Source organism: Triturus cristatus, chromosome 10 (genome assembly GCF_964204655.1).
Source record: "Triturus cristatus chromosome 10, aTriCri1.1, whole genome shotgun sequence".
In the NCBI taxonomy this organism is placed as follows: Eukaryota; Metazoa; Chordata; class Amphibia; order Caudata; family Salamandridae; genus Triturus; species Triturus cristatus.
This window is the reverse complement of record NC_140593.1, coordinates 915,736,429-915,762,798: the sequence shown is the minus strand read 5'-3', so window position 1 is coordinate 915,762,798 and position 26,370 is coordinate 915,736,429.

Below are 26,370 nucleotides of genomic sequence, written 5' to 3'. Positions count from 1 at the left end.
CTATCACATGACCTCCATGATCTCTGTTACAACTATTAAAAGACTCCCAAATGCACTGATCAAGCTGCTGAGTTTTTGCATAGCCTTCCCTCAGTAAATATAAATATCTTGGAGAGCTGGACACAATTGATTGCTCTGTCTTGCAGGATACTTCGTACAATCTTGGACATCCTTGCAAGATTATCTTCAGGCCACCACCTTCAACTGGATGACTAAACAAAAGAATGTGCACATCCTCTCTATTTTCCAGCTGCTGTTTAAAAATACTATGATCACAGTGGCCCACCTATATAAGATTATTCAGTGCATGTATAACATTATCGTGCCCTCAGCATCAGTGGAAAAGAATGGCAAACTTTTATAAGTGTGTTGAAGGAATTGAGTGCTGCAATCTTCAAGGTGAACAATATACGGTTTAAGTTAGCCAGAGTGGAGAAAAGGTTCTTCGGTTTGTAGAAAGGGACAAGACAAAAGTCATTCAGGAGGAGAGGTTTGATCTCATCAGTAAATGTCCAGGGTCTGTATAAATTCATGAACTACCACTATGCACATAAAGAGAATGGATGCTCAGGATGGTGAAACAGGCAGGGGCAAAGCTTCGCAAGTGAGATTCAGAGAGGGGTGTGAATTTAAAATTTCCCTACTAAAAATGCTGTGGACTGCAGGTGGAGTGATAAAATAACCAAGGATCAGGATGGACTGTTCCCATGAGGAACAGGGTCAGTACTGATTTGTATTCGGTGGGCCTCTGCTTAGTGTGGCACATTGGGCTAAAAACGATGAGATGGAATGCTACAATGAGCAATTGTCACTGGTTAGAATATTTGCATGCATCAACACATAGGTGTTTGATTTCCAGTAGTATGCTTGTAAACTTGAGACTGATGCCGTTTTCCATGCCTACTGCTGCCAATGTTTGTGAATTTCAAGTAGTACATTTACACCCATTTAAGGAGTGTACCTATGGTTGTAGATTTACTACTTTTTTGGTACACCAGACAATTAAAAGCCCCGATCTAAAAACGTAATAAGTTAAAACCTCTTAGTGAAATGAAAACAACTAGAAAAACAGACACAGACATAGCAGACCTGATTCAGGACCCAAAGACCAAACTACCAAACTAAGAATGCGTTTGAGGAGTGTCACACTACAAACAAACCCGCAGAAGCTGTGCCCCTGCCTATCTCACCTAAGCCTGGTAGTTCTCCCTTGAAATTCATGACTATGGTCATGTACAAACCAACAGTTTGGGGTCCTAGGCCTGGGATTATTTATTTAAAATGTATTTTCACTGTATGCACACTTGTTCATTTTTGCAACAAGAAGCCTTGATGGTAGAGTAGTCAAACCTGTGTGTGGGGGCAAGGCTTTATATTTCTAGTACTTGCCTTTACAAATCATTTTATCAGGTAACTGAGGTCCCAATGTGCTAATTTCGAATTGCAAATAAAGGATGGTGCACAGGCAAATCAATAGTGCGAGCCGTGCCAGAGCCGAGCCATGGCTCTGACTGGGCTCTACGAGTGGATGAACAAGCCAAGTCAAGAAAATCTTTGGCATGTAGATCGTACAACAGACATCATGTAAAAAGTCAACATAAAAAAATATATTTATTAAACATGCAGACACATTTCACTTTAGTACGTCAGGTTATATCACTTCATGGACAGGCAGTTATTAAAAGTGAAATTGTTAGAACCATGAATTGCTTGACAATGCTATTAGTGAACTAAAAGGCAAGCGAGCAGTCATGTTCACCCTAAACGTAGCCTAGGTTCTTATTTTAGATGGAGAAACATTGCACTCATTAAATCAAATATAACAGGTGCTTTACAGCGCTCCTGCTGAAGTCAAGTATTTATGTGATGATAAAGAAAAAGGAGGCTCTGTGAAATAAAATATGTGCGTAGGATCACTCAATTTGGACAAGCAGGGAAGCCAGTATTGACTCCGGATTATCTGGTTTCACATTTTGAAATCCAGGTGGGTCGCTCATACTCTCTCTCTCTCTCCTGCTCTCTCACTCTCTCTCTTATTTACATCAAAGGTCAATATTTATCTTGCATTCTTGGCTCACATCAAAATAATAGACACAGAAGGGCTGATTCACAGAACTAATCTGAGATAAAATCCTAAACTCACTACTTTTGGTATTCACAGAAGGCATTTAATAGTAGTAAAGTTAGGACTCCCAACTTTACTACTACTAAATGCCTTTTGTGAATACCGAAAGTCGCACAGTTAGGATTTTGTCTCAGTTTAGAAGTAGTAAAGTTTGGAGTCCTAACTTTACTACTACTAAATGTCTTCTGTGAATACCAAAAGTAGTAAGTTTAGGATTTTATCTCAGATTAGTTCTGTGAATCGGTCCCAGAGATAGCAGACCTGAGTCAGGGCTCAAAGACCAACTATCAGGCCTAAAATGCATTTACTCAGGGGTGTCAGACCAAAAATCCCTCGAAGCTATGCCCCTGGATACAGGTGAAAACAGAGCACCGATCATCCAAGGATGTAATTTAGGGGTCGCCAGGGAACGCCGCTACCCCCTGGCTCGCCCCTTGCTACCCCTGTCACTGCTTTTGTGACTCCTGGCCTCAGTGGTGGCAAAATCTGTGCCTGGATCACAGGGGCAGCTCTTCTAAATGGAAGCTGGTTGGAGTTCCACTTGTCTGGTTTCTGTCGATGTTTTTACTATACAAATAATTAATAATAATATTCACTATTAGTGTAATAAAAAATGGAGTACTTTAGCAGGAATATTACCCAAGCTGAAAGCTTAGGTAATTAAAAAATGCTATTAAATGTATGCTGTATGCATGCTTGCGGGTGAGAGTGTGTCTATGTGCACAAGAGTGTGTGAATGTGTTAATATGGGTAAGCATGAGTGTGTGAGTGAAAGTGAAGATCAAATAGCATGTGATGTCACTTACACTACCTCTGGCATTTTGGTAAACTGACGTCCATGCCATCTACAATATAAGAATAACAAATGGTGGAGCCCTTGGAACACGTAGAAACATTACGGTCTGCCAATACAATTAGAGCAGACACTTCACCTGTTCCATAGGGTGCAGAATGGGTAAAGGTGATACTAGGGGAGACTCAGTAAGTTTAGGGCACTTGGGATGGCAGAGTAACGACCTGTTCAATTTGTAAACCAGGACATCATTGCCAAAGTAATTTAATACAAATACTATCTTGAAGACTATAGGTTCACTTGGATTTTAACCAAATCTATTAATTTGTGCACTGCTTTCAGCAAATGACAGTAATGATGCATACACTCTAAAATGTATTTCCATCACACACTTAATGAGAAATTATTTTCCACAACCACACCGGGGATCATTATTTTGTAAAAATAGCACACAGCATATGTTAGTGTTAATTATAAAATATGCCAATATGAAACTAGGCGCCATATGTGCAAAGAGTTTGAAGGTCGGAAATCAGTCACAAACTTATGAAGATGCTTTTTTACTGGACCATTAGGTTGTGAATTTATTTTGCAATTACCTAACTGCAATTCACAATCGGTATACGGTATACCTTCGCAAATTACAAATCCGTGCAAAAAAGGTTTTTGGGGATGTGCTAAATACCACCAAGAGGAAGCAGGTGGTAACCAGCTGCACACTATAAAAGGAGGTGTTTCTCTATTTTTCTACTTCAAAGTGTCTGTGCTTTATGTCATGGAGAGGACAATACAGCTGGTAAAGCGGCAGAGCATGAGAAGGAAGCAGAAGAGGATATTGAGAGTCAAGAACATTGGCTAAACAGGAGGAAACCTATGTCAAATACAGACAGATGATATGTGCCCTCATTGACGAGCTTGGTACAGTGCTGCATCGAAATATGCAAAGTGAGGCTCTACCCACACATTTGTAGGTTCTATGGGCCTCATTTATGAGGCCTTGCGTCACTTTTACGCCGCCGGTGCGTCACTTCTTGTGACGCATCAGCAGTGTAAAAAATGCGCCATGTTGCGACATATTTACAAAGTGACGCATCTAGGTAGAACTTTGTAAACCCCTGCGCCACATTATACCTGCGCCAGGTATAATGTATGCAGGGGGGGCGTTCCCACGCAGGAAAGGGTCGTAGAAGTGACGCAGTGGAATCTATGAGATTTCATTCCGCCACTTCTAGGACGCAAATGCGTCAATATCTTATGCCTGCCTCATAGCAGGCGTAAGACTGACGCATGCACATTTAACATGGGACTTGACCATGTGTAATGACCCATTGCTGGAGTTGCGTCACTTTTGTGACACACTCCAGCAATGCGTAATTTTTGCGCCTACAGATGCATCAGTATTTCTGACGTATCTTTAACTCCTTGCGCCATGATGTGTCATACTGTAAATATGACGCATCATTGGTGTCGCAAGGAGGGTGCAATGAAAAGTGACGCATCGCTGTTTTCTCGCAGCGATGCGTCACTTTTCATAAATGAGGCCCTATGTTCATTGAACTTGTTTGCCACTGGAAGCTTTCAGGGTATTATTGCACCAGGAAATCTGTTGCAAAATGCCCCTTTCTAGTTGTTTTTTTAAATCATTTCTTGGATGTGATGCTGTGCAGAATTAGCACTCATAATAGATTTCCAAACACACCACCAGGAAATACAAGACAGTAAGGAAGATTTGTGTTGGATTGAACATTTTCCCAGGTCATAGGATGTGCGGATGGGAAACACATTCATTTGTCCTGTTTCTGACAGAATAGGTGTGCCACAATAGAAAGCAAAATCAGCTCTCCTTCAACATACAGGTTGTTTGTAATGTCAACAGTCTGATTACAAATCTTGTGCAAAAAACCTTGGAGTACCCATGATTCTTATACGTCCCATCACTGTGATCTGCACCCCCAGATGTGTAGAGGAGACTTTGGTAAAGGTATTTATGCGGTAAGGACAAAAGATGAGACAAGTAAACGTATCACCCTTGCACTTTACATTTTTAATCATGACTATTACTTTACTGTTTTAGGTGACTGTTGTATGCTCTATGCTCCAAGAACCTGACCCCATAACCATTTCTGTGCCATCCAGTGCAAGGCGTCATAATATTGCACATAGGTACTCGCGTTCACTAGTAGGGCGCATATTGGGCCTCCTAAAGAGCAGATTCAGGGGTTTCCACCACAGTGGAGGCACACTACAGTACACTCCTGGAACATATACAAAATCGTTGTCTCCCTTTCTGCCTACAGAACATTTCCACTACAAAAGACCTTAAAATTGTTGAATATGGCACCAGCTCTGATGAAAATATTTCACTCCTCCAAGTAAAAGATTTAGTGAAGGCTGCTGGAGAAGGGTTATGCAGAAGCGAAAATACACGCAAACGCGCAGTTTTTGTAAATGAATATGCATTCACAATGTTTGCAGATAGAAAAATAATAATCAAAGTCTGGTGCGCCACCCAGTGTGTAATTCAGCTACTGCAGTACTGATTATACTGGAAGGTATGCATTATACTGAAACCCTTCTCACTTTCCTGAGCAGAGGTAAACTTTTTTCGAGTAGGCCTCTGACAGGTCTGTAATACTTTAAGAGCCATTGTTACCTGTTCAAGCCCTTTGCGAAATCACTGCTGCAGCTTGCCATGACATGTTTATTGAACACAGAGAAAGCACTCTAGTGACTGTGACCGTTCTTTCTACACACCTTTCATATCTCTTTATGACAGCGTGTTCCGATGATGTCATTTATGGCCTAAGCCAGTGCTTTAAATGGGCCAGTACTGTCCGGTATGGAGAACCGGCTCTTTTTTATTTTGAGAGGGAGAGTACCGGCACTTTTCAAGAGTGACGTAATGCTTTTAATTGGAGAGTACCAGCACTTCTCAGAAACATGCAGGTACTCTGATACAGAGTACCTGCACTTCTATTGTTCCATTTAAAGCACTGACCTAAGTTCTTATGAGTTAAAGGACCCCAAAGTGCTATAAAAGCCTCACTGAGGGTGCCCACCCTGCTTGTAACCTTGGTAACCACAATGTTAAGTTCAGACTGCAGTACATCCATCTTGTTTTCCAGGACATGTGTGGCTTGGAGTTCTTTCTGTTGCACTATAACATTGATTTTTCTACAGAGAGAAATTGCCCTCCAGCTGGTATCTCAACCCCTGCCTCTTCATGGCACGTGATCCCCTCCACACCATGGCCCTGTTGTGCAGCAAAACCCTGACACAAGGATACACATGACTTGTACCTCCCAGAGATAGGTTCTTCTTGATAGGTACGCCTACAGATGAATTTGAGGAAGTGTGTTTACTCTCACATTACTTTCAGACAGGGGATGTCTCTTCAGTTTCTGCTTAACCGTGCCCTTATCTTAATTCTTCTTGTTTCCCACCTTTCCCAGCCCCCAAAGGGGAAACAGCATTTACAATGCTGTCTCCACAACGCAATGCTATTAAAACGCGGATGTTACAACGACCGCGTTGTTAGCACGCAATAACATTGCATCGCAAGTCATTACAACGACTTGCAGTAGGGGGCACACTGGTATTGGATGTAAAATCTAACACCTTCCTTGCTATTACGCAAACTGGAGTAGGAATAGTAAATAATACTATTCCTAAGTCCAGTGTGCCCCCTACTGCAAGTCATTGTAATGACTTGCGATGTAATGGTATTGCGTACTAACAACGCGGTCTTTGTAACGACTGCGTTGTAATGGCATGCGATCAAGTCGCATGCGTTTTAAGGACCTATATTCCCCGCAAAGGTATGTTATCTTTGGAAGAATAAATATATTACATTAACATGGAGTGTGGATAAACAGTGCATGCCTCATTTATGTTATAAGTGTCAACGCCGATGGCTATAGTTTATTTAATGATACATACCTTCCTAAGATGTCTCAGCCATACATGAATGATACTTCCCATCATTCTACATGCTGATCTTGAGTGCTACAATACCTAAGAATACCTTCACTGGCATACGGAGCAATGATATGTACATTAGTCTGCTAGTCCGGATAAGAACCTTCGTCTCATTTCTGATGATTTTACCTTTAAGGGGGGCATGAGGCAAGGGTGCCCCCTCTCCCCTATCCTGTTTGCCATTGCAGTGCAACCACTGGCCTCTACTGTCCGGAAAATTAGTTATCTAGGAGAATGTGCTATTCATCTCACTTTATGTTGACAACACGCTCCTATATATGCAGGTCGAGGAAATTGATGTACTGAGAGCAATGTCCGCACTATAAACCTTTGAGAAACTGTCAGGCCTAAAAGTGAACAGGTACAGATCAAATGTGTATCTACTCTAGTGCATGAACTCCATGTGGATGGTGGACCACAGGAGCAGGGGACAGACTATCGTGGGAACCAATCACCTCTAAAAACGTAGGAATTCAAATGTATTGTACTGAAGAGCGCGCCTTAGACAATCAATGACGTTTTGCTAACTCTCTCCCCCTTTTGGTAATAGGGAGTATAGTGCTTTCAAAAATGGTTGTGCTTCCCAGATTGCTATACTTTTTGTCGGCACTGCTTCAACATATAACTAGGGTGGTTTTCCAGGAGTTGGATGGGGTGCTCACAGCACTGATTTGGGGTGGGAAAAGGTGTAGATTATCACTAACTACACTGAGACTCGCAATAGATGCTGATGGCCTGACCGCACTGGATTTTGAACTGTACTATCTGACTACACAACTGCATTGGGTGGCCAACTGAATAGCAGAGCTCGCGGGCACTGCGAGTAATGGGGATCCACGCCCACTCCAGAGGACACTGCTCACTATCATGTTATTGACTGCTTCACAACCACAGGCATGCGCTGAAGACTTGGTAGTATGCATGGCATGTTATGTGTGGGCAAGGGTTCTACAAACAACACAAACTAGACTTCTGTATGCATGAGAAATACCACTAATGTGACTGAGTTTGAGTAGGCATCATGGAACGTGTATTGGCCTCAGAAAGTGGGATAAGAAGGGACCTGCCTTACACTGGGGGCAGCATTGCAGATGTTTTAGAGTTGAGGGATACAAATGAGATTTCAGATGTTTACTTTCTGATGTATGGGGTGGTTGTGGCCACCATTCATAAAGAGTGGCACATTGGAACCTCAAAGCCTGTACAGTATAATTATTTTGGTAGACTTTACTCAACTAATGGTAGGCACAAGGCAATAACGTTTTGGACAGTCCCTCATAGAACAATCTCAAACCGCCATGGAAACACTGCATACTAAATGGTGGGGAAATATGGATTCCCCACTGAGTGAAGAAGACTTGCTGTGAGTACTGAGGCCTCGAGCCTGCCACTGCTACCCCTACTGGACAAATATGTTCCAGGTATTTATTCCTCCTCTGATGGCACCCTACGGGCCTAACAGCTTTTTTTCTGTGACCCATGTATGCCTTGCCCTAGGCACACAATGCATGGCCCTACAGCCTGGATGGATGAGGTGTTTTACCCTCAGGCACTGAGCAGCAACTAATCTTCTCACTTCTCTCTTCTGTTCGTCTCCCCCTCTTCCATTTCACTTTATGGTTATTTACAATTATGTAACTAATTTCTCGGGCATGCTACTTTCAATGTCCTGATGTCGATCCTAATATCTTGTAAGGATCGAAACATCATCGAGTCCTGTAGTGAAACCCTATTGTAATGTTGACCAAATTGCACACGAGGGCAGTGGTACTATTGAATAGTGACTACACCTATCTAGTTAATGTGTTCACATAGAAATGCCTGATTGTTTTTTCATGTGTTTTCTTTCCCACCACTTGCTTTGACATTGTTCTAAATAAATGATGTATAAATTGTCCACTGGACAACCTATATAGATATCATGGTATCCCTATTGTATTCTCATGTTTACATGTTTTTGCTGAGGGGTCATTGTTCCTTTACAAATAAATAGAGAATACTGAGCCTAGCACCTAACATATCCCAGAATCTGAGGTTAAAACATATACAAAACTGTTACCCTCATAGTATGTATATAACCCCTAATAAGATTATGTGTAGTACCTTGAGGCAAATGCAGAATGTCCTAGATGACACACACATATTTTAGGTTGAGTTGCAATTAATCAAGGAAGCAACAGATTTCAAATTCTAATTGTATACATGTCTTTGTTATTTTATATGCAGGTAAATCATACAATCATCTTACATGGATCATAATTTGATAAAAACATTGTGAAAAGAAAATGTAAAAATTAACTCAGAACGTCATCACGTCCCAAAGATAATTCTTCAAGAGTAAGGGATTCCTTACTAAAAGTTCAATAATTGATGCAGCCATCAATATTATAAACAGTCCATCAAAAAGCATAATTGATCACAAAATCTGATCAATTGGTCCTCCAATTCACCACTAGTGGTGTTGACAAGACCTAAAGTGCATGGTGCTGGCTTGTTGGTTCGTGGGTCAATAGGTCCATCCCAGTCATCAGAGGATTTTAAATAGTAGAAAAGTACCGGAAAATTAAGAAAGGTATCCTGTGTTTACCCAATAAAAATCTCTGAAATATGCAAACATTCACAGGAAGCTACAGTGCTCAGTAATCTTTCAAATGACGGCATATATTTCCTAAATCTCACTGCCAGTATGGGGTGCTCTGCTTTGAGGCAGGTCTGCAGGAACGTAGGTCAAGTACCGAATTTGTGTCTTCAATAATACTCACCGTTCTGGCATCAGAACTGGGCAAATGTAGACACTATGGACAACTGCTTCGCTATAAAATTGACACAGCCTCCAGTGTGAGTTGGCGATTTTCATAAACCAGCAGGCATACAGTCTAGAGCTGGCAGACTACCAAACCTATATTGAATGAGCTTTTGTTTAACTTGTTTCGAAATACCACCACATAAAATTGGTTGCACACCCTTTTTTTGATGTAATTATTTAAAATTGCCTAAGCGTGCGCATGAAAGGCTGGCATTTTTTTTGTCTGCCAGTTGCAAATTCTGGTGCACCACTTTGCTGAATAAAGTTTTTAATGCTGTAAAAGTCACAAGACCTGCCCACAGTGTGGCTGCCTGTAAGCTCTGCATTGACTTATCCAGAAAGAACTGGGCTATAGACTTACTGCCTGGACTTGTTATTTCTAGCCATAGATGGAGATGGCTTTCCATTGAGTCAATCTTTGCAGAGCATAACTTGAAGCAGGTTTCAGGAAACCTCCTTAAATATCCAAAATGTGATAAGATAGGGTGAACTCCTGGTAGATATGTGCTGGGTAAGCATGTTTGGGAAAAAAAAAATTCTGTAGATGCTAACTAAGGGGCAGATTTACAAGGACTGGCGCATCCCTGCATATCAGCAGGGATGCGCCAGGTAAGATGCGTCACGCAAGCTTACCCTTGCGCCACCACAGGTGCGCCGCATTTACAGTGCGGCGCATCGTGGTGCAAGGATAAACAGATGCGTGACACATCTGATGGCGTATGGGCGGCGCATTGCTGGAGTCATGTCGCAAGGGCGACGCAACTCCAGCAATGCTCAGGGGCTGCCCATACCTAACATGCTGCGTCACGCCTTACGCCTTTTTCAGGTGCAGGGTTTTGACGCAGCGGCGTCGGAAAAGTGACTCCGTGAAATCTTGTAGATTTCACTGCGTCACTTTTCCGAGGCTTTTTCCGACGGAACGCCCACCCTGCATACATTAAACCTGACGCAGGTTTAATGTGGCGCAGGGCTTTACAACGTGATGCATCTCCCTAGATGCGTCACGTTGTAAATAAGGCGCAACATGGCGCATGGTTTACACCACCGCTGCAGAAGTGAAGCAACGGCTGCGTAAATGTGTCGCAAGGGGCTTGTAAATCTGCCCCTAAGAGTTTATCAAGTAGGTTAGAACCTCTTCCAAACATGGCCAGAGATCCATATGTTAAAGTGGAAAGCAATTTGGCACACATCGCTTTTATTGGAGGTTGAATGGAGGGACCTAGAAGTTTTTTCGATCGCTTTAGGAAAGCATGTAGTAGAGAAGCTGCTTTTGATTTTATAGACGCCCTTAAGAGGGAGGTAATGTAGGGATTCTGCACAAACACAGAACTATGCATAGGATTATGGAAACTTAGTGGGTAGGGACTGAGTCATCCCACCACCTTAGCACCCATGAGCCCAGGACTGACTAGCTATAGTGCCTCACTTGCCCTCCTACTGAAGAACCGGGGTTTAACCCAGCAGCTTCAGGGGCACGCCTAAGATCTTCGAGTTCACCTGTCTTGGTATACAGAGACAAGGAATACTTCTGGATGGCATCAGAGACCAAGTGTATTAGCTGCAGCTAGTAACAGTTATCCTAGAAATACATCACGGTGTAAATTCTCAGGAGACTGCTCATTTTACTAAGGCGAGACGTCTCCTTTTATACCCAATATTCACATTATAAATGTACACCCACTGCACAAAATTCTAGCCAATAAGGTACATTTTCAAACAAAGTGTCACATAACAAAAACTCAATTTACAGTATCCCAACCTAAAAGTTAATTATTAGGAATGTCCCAAATTCAATCTCCACAAGCCGGACAAACCTATAATTGAAAGCATAACCCATGTAATGAAGAAACATAAGAAAAGAAACGGTACAGATGCTGAACAAGATAAGACATGTGCAAGGAAACTAAAAGTTAACGATGTCCTGAACATTAATTGGCAATCTCAGACAAAGCTCGATCAGGGAAATTGGCTTTGCGGGGTCAGTTTCAGGTGCAGAGGTCAGTTTCTTACAGTTCATTTCAGAGTCAAAAAGAAACCTAGTTAATGTATACATGAACTAAGAAGGCCAGGCCACTTTATTCGCCAGGCTACCTTCACAGGCCTACGTGAGGGCAACACAAAATGGTGGCACAGAACAAAATAGAGTCAGACTCGAGAATTACAGAACCTCAGACCCTCCTTTTGCCATTACGTAGGCAATAACCTAAGACTCATGTTAATCTGAATCTGGTCTATGTCGAGATTCATTAGGTCATCAAGGTATTGCTGTAGCATCATCTTATTATTCTCTACTTCTCTCGGGACAGGTCTCCGAACACACATAGAAGCACAAAGACTACAAATGGCGGGACCACACTGGATGCAAAGACAACGAGAGGAAAGGATGGTTAAAACCATACCAAGGAATGTCAAAATCTTCCATCCCCATTTGGGCAGCAGTCCCCAAAACCATCCCGTCAATGACCAGTCTCCTTCGTCTACATGGATAGACTCAGAGATTTTATACAACCTAGAGATGGCTTGGTACACTGTAGGGGCATTATCTGGTATGTAAATGCAGCAACTGGATCCAATCAATTTACATACTCCTCCTCGATCTGCAAGTATGATGTCTAATACCATACGGTTCTGCAAAGTCATAAGGCGGTCCGCTTGAAGCTCAGCTGTAACATTACTAAGAGCACCTGCTGTCTCATTAATAGTAGCTTCAACAACGCGGACAAGCTGTCGAATATGCCTACTATTGATCATAGGACCCCAAAAGGGCAAGAAGCCCTTGAAGAACTCTCCTACTTCGTGTGCTGCGGTATCTTCCTTATTGAAGACACCTCTACCATATCTCGTTCTATGATAGTCTGAAGCAGTAGTGTATGTAGGGGGAAGTAGAAACGCCACATAACACGTTCCTGAAAAATCAGGTGGCAACCATGTGTAGGCTCTGTCATGACAAACAAAATATGTGCCCTTAGCTGGCACAAACGGTGGAGAAGTCCGAGATGAATAGACATAGGTTTGAGCACACACACTCTTACCTAGCTGAGCTTTCGGATTCCGACCATTACCTTGAAAACAAAAGTGGCCTCGGTGGGGTACAATCCAAATAGGGGGAGACCTTTTTCGTCTCTCCTTCTCTGTCAAACTGGTACTATATCCAGTCACGTTCCAACCAACGAAGCCTGCACCTCATCCTTAGGGATAGCATTATATACATCACTATCTCAGATCATAGCTACTATTCCCCTTATTAAGGCACTATTGCTCGAGTTATCTTTAAGGGAACGTAAGGGGCGTACCTCATTTGCATAGATAAACATGGTCTGAAAAGCCCACACAGACCCATTAAAAGAAAAAGGCAAAACCAAATATGGCATACCTTTATCTGTCGTATGAGGCATAAGACCACAAACCCAACAATTAGTGGTATTTACTACTAACTGATGCTGATGCAACAACTGTATAAACGAGTTGTTGACAAATTCTGATCTCCTTGTCTGTTCATGTTCAGGCAACGTATAAAACTGGTGCAAAGAAACAGTAGTGAAAGAAAGCATAGGTTGGGAGGTGGGTGCAGATGTCTGTTGTGTAGCATAGACAGTCCAACACACACAAGCTAATGTGATAATTAAAAACATCAAAAAGCACAATATTATAAAACATTTGCTATGTATCAATGTACAAAATCTTGTCTTAAGATCTATTCTCTCAACATCTCTTTCAGTTACAACAGACTCCATCCTCTAACGTGCTGCTCGCGGCAATTTTCCTTCTTCACTCAAGTGTGCGTCCAGGCGTCCTAGGCGTCCCTAGAACCGCAGACCTTTCATCAATACGCAGGCCACCCCTTAAGCTTTTATACCGCGACCCTGCAGCTGAACCCTGATGGTGGTTCGAAAAAGAAAAAGAAAAATATTCTCTTGTCTGAAAGAGTGTAATTCACAAAAAAATTCAAATTTTATTTGTCCTTTTTAGACCTTAAGTTGTAGCGTTCTTTACCAAGCACAGTTTGATCCTGAAAGAGTGTCTCTGGGTGCGTAGTATCAAGTCTCAAACACGGCGGCACAGCTTCTTGCAAGACTTTATCATCCGCACGTTCTGACTGAGTCCATTCCAGATGTGCATAACTAAAAGGTACAAATCTCGGAACCCTTTCACTCTCGGAATCGGCAACACCTTCCCGAACCCACTTATCGTACGGTAAGGGCAAGGTATCTTCTTACAATGGGTACCATGTACCCAGTTTTTCTTGCCGAACACCTTAATAGCGGTCCGAGTTGATAACAGGACTTGGTATAGACCGGTCCATCTTGGTTCCAAGTTCTTTGACCTCTGGAAATTCTTGGTTAGAACCCAGTCGCCAGGTTGAATCGTGTGGCCTGCGTCTACAGAAACTGAAGGCAAAGTGTCATGGACCTGTTGGTGAAGAACACGCAATTTAGCAGTCAAATCATGTAAGTAGTCAACCAACATAGGGTACTCAATATCACTGTACTTCTTAGGCCTCGGCACACCCCAGACATTCGCCGGGCGTCCAAAAACAATCTCGTATGGGCTAAGTCCCACGCGAGAATGTACTGTCGTTCTCGTGGACAAAAGTGTCAATGGTAAGGCATCGGGCCATGTAAGACCAGAGCTTGCTTGCACCTTGGCCAACTTCAGCTTCAGAGTGCCATTATAGCACTCGACCAGGCCTGCTGACTGGGGGTGATTCGCAGCGTGAAATTTCTGTTTAATACCCAGACCCGCACATACTTTCTTCATAATCTGACCCACAAATTCACTTCGATTATCACTCCATACCATCCTCGGCAAGCCATATCTGGGAAAGAATTCTTTGAGCAAAACCTTGGCTGTAGACAAGGCAGTATTATCCTTTAGGGGGTAGGCCTCTATCCATCTGGAGAAGGCACAAACAACCACAAGGACATACTTCAAGTTATTGCATCTTTCCATATGAATATAGTCTATCTGCAGCACCTCGAACGGATACATTGGAGGAGCAAAATGACCCGCTCTAGGTGGGGTTCCCTTTCCAGGATTATGCATCAAGCAAATCATGCAGTGTTTAACCAAATTCTCAGCACACTTAGGAATTCCACCATTCTGCCATACCGGAGCCAACAACTTACATATCCCTTTCGAACTAATGTGAGCCAACCCATGAGCCATAGTAACCACCGGAAGCAGATATGCATCCGGCAACAACCATCGCTGGTGCTCTGACAACTCAACCCAACAGCCTGTTGAATCCAACATTCCCGTACTTTCTTTCCACATACTCAATTCTTTCTCAGTAGCTTCTGCCTGAATCATCTTCACACTTTCTGTTGTATCTTCACACATTCCTCCTTCCACAACCCATCTGGCAGGACCTGCAACATACATCCGACTCGTCACATCTTTCGCCGTTTCTCTCGCTACTTCATCTGCAAACGCATTCCCTTGACCCACATCATCCGTAACCTTCTTATGCGCACTACACTTCACTATCGCAATTTGGGTCGGCAAAGTAAGTGATTCAAGAAGTTCACTCACTAATTGTCCATGCTGAATTTTCGTACCATGGGAAGTAAGAAATCCTCTCTCTTTCCACAAGCGACCAAAACTGTGAGCCACGCCAAATGCGTATTGGCTATCAGTATAAACATTCACTCTCTTTCCTTTTGACAACACACACGCTCTAGTCAATGCTATCAACTCCGCTGCTTGCGCTGAATTCTGTGCAATACGTGCTGTTTCAACAATCGTGTGCAAAGTTGTGACAGCATATGCTGCAGTCGTCACTCCATTCGGAAGCTTAAAGCACGAACCATCTACCCATAGGGTACCATCAGGATTCGAAAGAGGAGTATCTTTCAGATCAACTCTACCCTTCGTTTCCTCCTCTGTCCGGAGAAAACAGTCATGCTGTTCCTGAGCATCTGTCTCTACAAAAATCGGCAACAATGTAGCTAGATTCAATGTGTTGAACCGCTTGATGTGCACATGGCTAGCCAAAAGCGTCAACTCATAACCTGACAAACGCGCACTGGTAAGATGTTGAGTCTTCGTTCTATTCAATAGGGTATCCACTGCATGTGGGACCATCACAATCAATGTATTATCCAATACCAAACCAGCAGACTGTCGGATAGAAACAGCCGCTGCCGCTGTAGCTCTTAGACAACTAGGCAATGCCCTAGCTACCGGATCTAAAGTAGCTGAAAAATACGCACATGGGCGCTGCTTGTCTCCAAATTGTTACGTCAACACTGACAACGCACAACCTTCTCTCTCGTGTACATAAAGTGTAAAAGGTTTACTGTAGTCGGGGGTACCCAACACTGGAGCAGAACACAATGCATCACGCAATTCGGAAAAACTCTTCTGACATTCGTCAGACCAAGGAAGAGGGTGTGGTGTGTCCTTAAGAGTAAGTGTCAACAAAGGTTTCGCTAGCAAAGAAAAATTCTGAATCCACTGTCTACAATACGAGGTGATACCTAAGAAGGCACGCACCTCTCTCTTTGTGCATGGCACAGTCATTTGGGCAATCGCTTGAATACGCTCTGGGGTCAATCGCCTTCCCTCCTTCGACAAGAGATGACCTAAGTAGGTCACCTCTTGGCGGCAATACTGCAACTTCGAAGGTGACACTTTATGATAAAGGTCAGACAGGTGTCGCAACAAAGAAAGAGTAACTTCTTTACAAATCTCTTCATCATCAGCAGCAACCAACAGATCATCAACATACTGGATAAGAGTAACACCAGAAGGCAATGCAAGAGTATCAAGCTGAGTTTTCAAAGCCTGACTGTAAATGGAGGGACTCTCACAAAAACCTTGAGGAGCGCGCTTAAACCGGAAACTGCAGCCTCCTAAAGAGAAGCCAAAAATATCCCTACTTTCCTCAGCAATCGGAATACTGAAGAAAGCGTTCTTCAGATCAATAACAGAAAACCAAGCAGCTGAGGCAGGGATCATAGTCAATAAAGCAGTAATGTCCGGGACAACAGGAAACTGTGGCACAACGATCTTATTGACCTCTCGAAGGTCGATCACAAACTGATGGTAAACACCCAAAATATCGATTCCAAAATATTGACTGCCCAGAATATCGAAGTTAAAATATAGAGTGGACAGAATATCGACTCTACAAAATATAGATAGGTCAGAATATCGAAATTGGGGTACAATATATCGATTAATAAAAATATAGACCTTAAAAATATCGAATACCATAATATCGAATTTTAAAATATAGATTACCATAATATCGAATTTTTTTTTGTGTTATGTATAGTAGTATATGTGTTAAAATGATGTATTATTGTTGTAATGTATGTTTAATGTATTTAAACAAATGAATGTTATGTAATTTAATTATTGCGTAATTTAATTCCGTAGCGGGTTGTGGGTTTATAGGGGAATAGGGTGGGAAGTAATTTAATTATGGTTAATTAAATGTTAATTATATTTATATGTTTTGATAATTAATTAATTGATAATTAATTATTAATTGGTAATTTATTTTAATTAATTGGTAATTAATTTATATTAATTGATTAATTGATAATTATGTTAATTGTATTTGTTATTAATAGGAGCGGGTTGTGGATTTGTAGGGGAATTGGGTGGGAAGTAAATTAATTGTAATAAAGTAAACAATTATTTTTTTATTTATGTGTATTGATAATTGATAATTAATTTGTAATTGGTAATTAATTAATATTAATTGGTAATACATTTTTATCAATGGATAAATAATATTTTTAAATGGTAATTAATTGTTATTAATTGGTAATTATTTTTAATTAACTTTTTATCAGTATTGATAATTAATGTAATCTTATATTTAATTTAAATCATTACTTTCCCTACTTTTGCACTCTCTGGAGTGGGAAAAGTAATTTTTACCTCTACGCTATCCAACGCTTTCCCTAGTGTTGCACTGTTTGGAGTTGGAATAGTAATTTTTACCCCTGCGCTATCCAACGTTTTCCCTACTGTTGCACTCACTGGAGTGGGAATAGTAATTTTTACCCCTACGCTATCCAACGCTTTCCCTACTGTTGCACTCTTTGGTGTGGGAATAGTAATTTTTACCCCTATGCTATCCAACCCTTTCCCTGCTGTTGCACTCTCTGGAGTGGGAATAGTAATTGTTACCCTCCTGCTATCCAACACTTTCCCTACTGTTGCACTCTCTGGAGTGGGACTAGTAATTGTTACCCTCCCACTATCCAACGCTTTCCCTACTGTTGCACTCACTGGAGTGGGAATAGTAATTTTTACCCCTGCGCTATCCAACGCTTTCCCTAGTGTTGCACTCTCTGGAGTGGGAATAGTAATTGTTACCCTCCCGCTATCCAACGCTTTCCCTACTGTTGCACTCTCTGGAGTGGGAATAGTAATTTTTACGATCTCAGTATCCAACGCTTTCCCTACTGTTGCACTCACTGGAGTGGGAATAGTCATTTTTACCCCTGCGCTATCCAACGCTTTCCCTAGTGTTGCACTCTCTGGAGTGGGAATAGTAATTGTTACCCTCCCGCTATCCAACGCTTTCACTACTGTTGCACTCTCTGGAGTGGGAATAGTAATTTTTACCTCTACGCTATCCAACGCTTTCCCTACTGTTGCACTGTTTGGAGTTGGAATAGTAATTTTACCCCTACGCTATCCAACGTTTTCCCTACTGTTGCACTCACTGGAGTGGGAATAGTAATTTTTACCTCTACGCTATCCAACGCTTTCCCTGCTGTTGCACTCACTGGAGTGGGAATAGTAATTTTTACGCTCTCAGTATCCAACAAAATCTAATTTTTTTAATTATTTATATTATGTTTACATTTTAAGCTATTTTATATTATATTATGTATGTTTTATTTAATTGTTTTTAATATTTAATTAATTTTACATTATTTTTAATACATTTAAAAAATTCGATATTTTGGCTAACTATATTTTGACAGTCTATATTTTGGAATCGATATTTTAGTACTTACCTGTTTGTAGATAGGGAGTCGATATTCTGTCCCTCGATATTTAGTGTCGATTTTTTGTATAGTCGATATTTTGTCCCTCGATATTTAGTCACTGAACCCAAACCGATACACAGGTGGCTGAGAAGAGTCAGTACGCTTCAGGACAGGCAGAACAGGACTGTTACACACATTACCTCTCGTTTCTTCAACCACACCTTTCTCAACCAAATCATAGATAATCGCTAAAAGAGCTCTTTCGCCATCACTGGAAATTTTGTACTGGGGAATGCGAGGTAATTTAGCATTCAACTCAAGGGTAACAACGTAGGGTGGAATCTGCAAGAGACCAACATCATTGGGACCTGTAGTCCAAAGTGTATCAGGGAGAGAACGCAGTTCCAGTGGAAAGCGATCCTTAGACAGATACATCGGGGAAATCACTTTCTTACCCACCGTAAGATGTACTCCCGAAGGAGAACAACGTAATGTCGCATGCAATCTTTTCAACAAGTCCAAACCCAACAGATTCTCGCCACAGCCCCTCGTTAGAATAAGGAGAGCCTCCAATTCATAGGGACCAATAGAAAGGGGCAAAGGACAAGAAACCGGATTACGAACTGGGGCGCCAGAAAATCCTACTGAAACATTGGTCAAGCCAGACAAAGGTGCGCCGGGGAGTTTAGAGTGCATGATAGAACTCTTTGCTGCACCAGTATCCAAAAGAAAAGGTTCTGCCACACCTGATGTAATCACTTCAACATAAGGTCCACTCTGGTCTACTGGTACTGACACTACTCCCTCCCTTTGTCCATGGCTGTCCTAACTATCATTAAAACCAGCACTCTCACTTCCAACATAATAATCATCAGTGTAGTACTGAGCGGACTGGACGGTCGGAACATTCTGTTGGTCAAAATAATTCATAGAATTCTGAGGGGAAAAGGAACGTTCATTCTGGGGAAACGTACCACGTCCCCTACCCCTAGGTACTTGTTGGAAACCACCACGACCTCTCAGACCAGACATACCATTCGCACGCTGTAGCAAGATCGGGCAACTATTCTTGAAGTGACCTTCTTCTTTACAATAAGCACACTGATTAGGGCCTAGTGGGAGTCGCGAAGCAAAAGACTCAGGCTTCTGCAACAGTTTCTGAAACTGTGGGGGTTGCTGAAACTGGCGCTGATTAGGGCGAGGCGGATAAGCCTGCTGCAGATGAACTTTTGTTTTTAATTCTCTAGTCTTCTTCTCTACTTTATCCTTCTCATCTTTATCTCTATTCTCATAGTATTGTGCAGTAGCCAATATCTGAGCCGAAGAAGAAACAGCCCATGAACTCTCAGAGTCCTTTAACTTATTAGAAAGTGCAGGAGGTAAATTAAAAACAAACTTATCTACAAACAACCTCTGACCACCTTCTGTACTCATATCCTGACCACTATGATCAATGAATGTTTCCTCAAACCTAGTGAAGAAATCAGACACACTCTCGTCTTTCTTTTGTTCGCATGCTGCTAACTTGTCCCAATTCACCCGCAGAGGAGGCATCATAGTTTTCATTAAATTAATATTCCTACCAGGTAGTTCTGCAACTAAGGGTTCAGGTTTGGCACCTCCTACCTGCCGACCATCTGCAGCAGTAATATTAACCCACGTATCTCCTAACTCTGGCGCGTGATCCTCGTGACGGATCTTCGCCCACAAGGGTTGAGGAACTACATTACCCATCAACATATCTATGTCAGCTAAATTCATAACACACGCATCAACTGTCTGAGACAACTCCTTATAATAACCAGCAGGATTTTTGCGGGGGTCAGGCAAAGTCTGCTTAAGAGCCAGGACCTCAGCTCTCTTCCAAGGGACATGCACCCACACTCGCTGAAAATGAGCCGGTGCAGCCGCAATACCATGAGCGGCATCAGCCACAACTGCCTCTCTCCATACAAGGGGAACCTCTCTCATAGGATACTGCTTCACTTTTCTCCTAATAGAAGGGTCAGGTTCGAACAATGAGTCTAGACCTAAAAGTCAGTAGTGTCTCTACCGCTTCCTCAACATCGGGACCCACTATCGTCCCTTTAGCAAATTCAGACTGAACATTAAACAATTCCAGTGGAATTGAACCCAACTCATTATCTTCCCACTCCTGACGAAGGAAGGTACACATGACATCAAAAACATACCTTTGTTTTGGTGCCTCCCACTGTAGGAAGATATCCATAACCACTTGTGGACTGTACTTGGAGGTATTCGAAACCCATCTACGAGCAAGGAGATCTAACACTGCCCGCTCTTCGGGACCAGGGAGCTGACTACGTCTCTACTTACGTTCAGAAACAGGGGTCATATTCAGTGACCGTAGGCTGGGATGCCTACGGGTAGCCATGCGCTATACAAGTGATTTTTACAATTACAATTTTACAATTACAAAGAAAGGAGACAAAAGACTAGTGACAGTCTCAGTCATTCGTTGCCGAGCAGAAGGAGAAGAAGTTGACATGAGGACAGGAGACAAAGTGTTTTGAGGTGACAGAGACGTAGGGACAGAAATAAGAGAAGTCGAAGATAAAGGAGTGTAAGGCAAAGGAGTTTGAGGCAAGGCTGGTGGCAAGGCTGGCGGCCCTGGAGGGGGCTGCGCCGGGGGAGGAAGAACTGCCTGTGAAGCAACGGGTGGCTGAACAACAACAGGGGGTTGAACGACAACAAGGGGTGCAACAACTGGAGGTAACGGAGGTGCAGTAACACCCTGCACATAAGGGGGTGGTAATCTCAGTAAATGTGACATCAAAGGATCCTTTTCAGGGTCTACAGTCACATTTGAAAGGGGAGGTGGCAAAGCCGGGTAACATTTGTCAATGGCCATGCAATGTTGTCTATCTGACACTTCAATCGCACGATCTTCTTCATGTTCCTAAAACTGCCCAGCAGCTTGCATTACCGATATATTCCTTTCCTTCCTATCTCTCTTAGCTTGCTTAATTTCTCGCTGTTTGGCTTCCTTACGCCTTAAGAGTCAAACATCGCCGGCCGGACATTCTTCTTAAATAGCGCAACTTCTAGGTTATCTAAAACATCGTATTCAAAACTACCATGTTGGGGCCATCGTAAAACACCATCTTTCCTTGTATAACGGATCCATACTTCATTAACGGTAATGGGACCTACACCATGCTTTGAATAGAGCTCATAAGTTGCAGTTCCAACCGGAGGTATCGGACACGAGTCGGGAATCGGGAATTCCTATTACAACTACAAAAAAATCATTTCCTAAATTTGCTAAAACCAGGCATCTTTTAGCTCACTAGTCTTGCTTCAAACTTCAAGGGGTTATCAAAAATGATACACCCGCAAATATACGAACCCCCCGGCTTCAACTATTGCAATGGCCGAATCAAAACCAAGAAACAAAACAAAGTCGTGGGAGCGACCCACTTATACTTAACCAAAATTTCTGTCACGCCACCAGAAGACCGTCTACCGTCTCGCCTTACAAATCATCACAAGAGGGTCCAAGACAGGGCGACAGTCAGGGCAGCAGTCCTTCGCAGCCGTCGGAAAGGGGAAGCCTCGCAGAAAAAAACCTTCGGTCCACGTCGACATGCAGGGGTCGATGAAGTGGCAGCCGTCCTGCAGAATTTCCTCACGGGGCTCCTCACAATCCTCGGGCTTAGACCAGTACCGCTGAAGTCGCCCCACATTGGGCGCCAGTTGAGGAGCCGGGGTTTAACCCAGCGGCGTCAGGGGCACGCCTAAGATCTTCGAGTTCACCTGTCTTGGTATATAGAGACACGGAATACTTCTGGATGGCATCAGAGACCAAGTTTATTAGCTGCAGCTAGTAACAGTGATCCTAGAAATACATCACAGTGTAAATTCTCAGGAGACTTCTCATTTTACTAAGGCGAGACGTCTCCTTTTATACCCAATATTCACATTATAAATGTACACCCACTGCACAAAATTCTAGCCAATAAGGTACATTTTCAAACAAAGTGTCACATAACAAAAACTCAATTTACAGTATCCCAACCCAAAAGTTAATTATTAGGAATGTCCCAAATTCAATCTCCACAAGCCGGACAAACCTATAATTGAAAGCATAACCCATGTAATGAAGAAACATAAAAAAAGAAACGGTAACAGATGCTGAACAAGATAAGGCATGTGCAAGGAAACTAAAAGTTAACGATGTCTTGAACATTAATTGGCAATCTCAGACAAAGATCGATCAGGGAAATTGGCTTTGCGGGGTCAGTTTCAGGTGCAGAGGTCAGTTTCTTACAGTTCATTTCAGAGTCAAAAAGAAACCTAGTTAATGTATACATAAACTAAGAAGGCCAGGCCACTTTATTCGCCAGGCTACCTTCACAGGCCTACGTGAGGGAAACACAAAATGGTGGCACAGAACAAAATGGAGTCAGACTCGAGAATTACAGAACCTCACTACGCACTCACAGAGGAACAAGTGATTAGACACCACAGAACACAAAACTCCCGACTCTCTCAGGCTTTGCGGTTGCAGGACACACCCTTTTGCTCGCACTCTTGTACTCGTCCACAATAAGATCTCACAGAGACACAAACAAGTTTAAAATATTTATTTTAACTAACGTGTTCTAGTATGCAGTATATGTACCATGATAAGCAGAAAAATGAATAACACAAAGACTGTCAGCATAGCAAGTAGTCCGTAAATCATAAAAGGAGCTGTCATTATATACGACAGAGTAGCCTAACCTCCCTCCCCTTGTATAAAAGCAAGACAATTATATATTAGAAGATCTTTGGGTGTTAGCTGCAGACCCCTTACCTAGTCTATAGATGATAGATCTACATCATTGGTGATATCATGCTCTTCTCCTTGGAAAGTTCCCTTTCCAAGTGTACCCCACCTATCTGTGTATACCAATAAGACCAAAGTACGTATTCCCAAACACCAGCTGTATCTCTATGTTTTGTGTCAGTGCTAGGGCTTGACCACATCAAAAAACAAGGGGCATTGTTGTTCGACTTTGCACACGATGTTCAGACTAAATCCCAGGAACATGTACAGAGTGAAAAATAACTGTAGATTTGTGTGTGAAAGTTGCAAAACAGAATTTTGAAAAACAAGCTTGTGTAGTAACGTGTGCAAAACAGCGGACATTCTGAAGCGTGCTCATGCTAACACAAGGAAGACGACAATGTCCTCCTTGGTCATGTGACACACTCCCCTTGGTCAAGACGTTAACCCCAAACTAATACAGTAGTCACAGGTAAGCAGAGTCAAATCGCTACATTAAAAACTATATTGTAAAAAAAATCGAAAGCGGGGCTTTGAACCTAATAGGGGAGAGATGGTAAAACATTTTTTTTACCCAGCATGGATGCAAAAGGGTGGCCAATTACAGCATATCTTCTGGCCCCAGGATTTCACATTACAAGTGGAATGTCATAAGTTCCTATAAGGCATCAGAACCTTCAGTAGTGAAAAGAGATGCCAACCAATTAAGCAACTCAAAAGAACAGATGTGCTCCTCATATCCAGAGGAGCATTCCAGGGCAACCTGTGTTGACATTGATGAAACTCAGATCCATATACCTCATGGGAATATGGATCAGAAGAAGTTATTCCGCGGACCATACCGGGCGTCATAGAGTGTAGTGATAGAACAGATCCTATTTTTGGGACGCTTTTATCTTCACTATCCTTGCTGAAGATTGACAACACCAATATTCGAGAGATCGATTTACTGATTACCTGTGGAGATCTCTGAATAAATGGAGTGACGGCCCGAACATATAAAAGACATCTGCACCTAGCACACACTAAAGGTATTATATTCCCATGAGGTAAATACCCATGAGGACAGCAGTCAATTGACCCGTGTGGGGTGTTTGATATAAGCCACTAAAAAACATATACGAGACCTTTGTTAGTGACTGTATGTGAAGTAGCGGATCAGGCTCATGTAAGAGAAATCGTGGTAAAACCTACAAGGAGACTGTCTTGCACATAATAACTATTTATAATATACATATACTTGAATTGGGGTCTTATGCAAAAATTCCTGAGGAAGGTGTTGGCTGTGTATTAGTGCCCACCGAAACGCGTCGATGCTTGAATGAGAGGAAATCATACAAAATCTGTGATGACAATGGTTCTGTGACATGTATATTTGGATTATTTTTTACTGTGGTTACAACCGATGAATCCTTGATTTGGCGATTTCCTTGTTCTAATAGGATTAATTTGTCCTTTCTTTCTTTCCCAATTTGCAAATGCACTGTTTTGTATGATTATTGGTGTATTTCTTGATTTTACCTGTCTTTGAATCGTGAAACTTTTTTTTAATTTATTTTTTATTTTTATGTGTATAAAGTCTGGAGACTGTCAGGTTTTTATTAAATATCTTCGTAATATTTTATATATTTTGTGATATAGGTGACTATTCGTGAAATCTGAATAAATTTGTGAAAACATTTTTTACATTATCTCTTTGATTGCATTTTTGATGTCCATTCTCATCCGGTTAATGTGAGGTCTGTGTGGATTATTGGCTGATGAAATATATAGATCCAAAGGAGGTCTGTTTTTTTGACTAAGGTCATTTCTGCTACCCCTCTCCTTTGGTCTAGGGGTCCCTCTCTCTCTGTTATAAACAGTTGCAATATTTCCTGGCTGGGCAGTACCACAGATGAGCAGCCATTGCGGAACAGCATTAGAAGTACAAGAACTCAGCAGCAGCAGGGGAAAGCCTCCCAATGTGCTGAAAAAAATAGAATGAATAAAAGAAGGGATTACTCCAAAAATAGTCTGAAATGAGGTTACAAGACCAGATCCCGCAACCTTAACAAAGTGGGCTAGGCCCATCATATCAGACTCATTAAAGACTTGGGGGCACATTATCAAGCACGGCGTTAAAATTATCGCCACTTTAGCTTCAGAAAACTGCCACTAAAGCGGCGATAATGGGCTTGATAATATGTCGATGAGAATTCCAATAGAAGCCCATGTTGACACCAGAACATGGGCTTCTATTGGAATTCTCAAGGGCATATTATCATGCCCATTATCGCCGCTTTAGCGGCAGTTTTCTGCCGCTAATGCGGAGATAATTTTAACGCCGTTTCTTGATAATATGCCCCTTGGTGTATTAATTCCCCAAAGTGGAGTGGGAGATTTGTGTTTAGCAATGACTGAATATCACTCGATGTTCTTGCCACCTGCAATACAAAGATCTCACCAGCTGACGTGAGAGTCACTTTTTGTTGAAACAACAGCGCTTTGAGTCTGCTTAGCTTATTGAAATGTGTTTTCAAAGTTGGAATGGAAGGCCACAGTGAACTATCTACACTCCCGTGTGGGGGTGACAGGAAATTGTTGCAACAAGTAATTAATTGTGAAACTGTTACTATGTACAGGATGCCTGCCCGTAAACCGCAGCTGATCTGATTGTTGAGAATGAGATACCTGCCATTAGAAAGCAAAGTGAGAGTTGGAATAATAGCAGGAACCAGGGTTCCTTTTACAAAACATGCCAAATTAGGAGCCAAAACATTGCAGGTTCTGTAAGGTTTCACTTGCTGACACACAAAGTAAGTGGCCAACAGTAGAGCCACAATCCTCTCCTGTAAGGAAAACTTCCTTTTCTGAAAGTTGACAATGGAATTCAAATGGTAAGGGCCACCATTCATGGATGTAACTGCTCCCAAGCGGTTC